Source organism: Triticum aestivum, unplaced genomic scaffold (genome assembly GCF_018294505.1).
Source record: "Triticum aestivum cultivar Chinese Spring unplaced genomic scaffold, IWGSC CS RefSeq v2.1 scaffold4091, whole genome shotgun sequence".
In the NCBI taxonomy this organism is placed as follows: domain Eukaryota; kingdom Viridiplantae; phylum Streptophyta; class Magnoliopsida; order Poales; family Poaceae; genus Triticum; species Triticum aestivum.
In genome coordinates, this window is record NW_025282923.1 from 1 (window position 1) to 1178 (window position 1178).

A 1178-nucleotide genomic window follows, 5' to 3' on the forward strand; every position below is an offset into this window, starting at 1 on the left:
TGATGGGATCCGGTGCTTTAGTGCTGGTATGATCGCATCCGACATGTTACCCCCGCCTTCGTCCCTTATGCTTGCCACTCCCAGGTCCACTGCAAAGATGATTGTCATTCTTACTACCATTACAACCGTTGCCTAATAATGGATAATGCCCTATATATACTACTTACTCCCCCCCTCAAACACAGAGACGAGTTTACCACGGTTTCCACCCCTCCCTCTATACCGCAGCAACACGTATTTTTTTACCCCTTTCAGAACGCGCTCCTCGCGCCACAAAGCCGCCTCTAGACGCGTGACCAATGAGCAGCGAGCTAAAACATATCGCAAATGTCAAAAATAATATAACGGGGTTAATATATATCGCGCACATGCGATATGTTTGTCACGAGCCGCAAAAAATAATTAAAAAGGGAATGCAACACGAGGACTTCCCAGGAGGTCACCCATCCTAGTACTACTCTCGCCCAAGCACGCTTAACTACAAAGTTCTGATGGGATCCGGTGCTTCAGTGCTGGTATGATCGCATCCGACATGTTACCCCCGCCTTCGTCCCTTATGCTTGCCACTCCCAGGTCCACTGCAAAGATGATTGTCATTCTTACTACCATTACAACCGTTGCCTAATAATGGATAATGCCCTATATATACTACTTACTCCCCCCCCTCAAACACGGAGACGAGTTTACCACGGTTTCCACCCCTCCCTCTATACCACAGCAACACGTATTTTTTTACCCCTTTCAGAACGCGCTCCTCGCGCCACAAATCCGCCTCTAGACGCGTGACCAATGAGCAGCGAGCTAAAACATATCGCAAATGTCAAAAATAATATAACGGGGTTAATATATATCGCGCACATGCGATATGTTTGGCACGAGGCGCAAAAAATAATTAGAAAGGGAATGCAACACGAGGATTTTCCAGGAGGTCACCCATCCTAGTACTACTCTCGCCCAAGCACGCTTAACTTCGGAGTTCTGATGGGATCCGGTGCTTTAGTGCTGGTATGATCGCATCCGACATGTTACCCCCGCCTTCGTCCCTTATGCTTGCCACTCCCAGGTCCACTGCAAAGATGATTGTCATTCTTACTACCATTACAACCGTTGCCTAATAATGGATAATGCCCTATATATACTACTTACTCCCCCCCTCAAACACAGAGACGAGTTTACCA

At 47.5% G+C, this 1178-nt stretch overlaps 2 non-coding genes across 2 annotated transcripts; both read right to left on the minus strand.

The window, feature by feature from the left end:
• Positions 1-410: 410 nt before the first annotated feature.
• Positions 411-529, minus strand: LOC123178579 (5S ribosomal RNA). The gene has a single exon (XR_006489687.1). It is a non-coding gene; the product is annotated as a 5S ribosomal RNA (ribosomal RNA).
• A 371-nt stretch (positions 530-900) lies between these two features.
• LOC123178578 (5S ribosomal RNA) lies at positions 901-1019 on the minus strand. Its single transcript, XR_006489686.1, has one exon. It is a non-coding gene; the product is annotated as a 5S ribosomal RNA (ribosomal RNA).
• Positions 1020-1178: the final 159 nt, after the last annotated feature.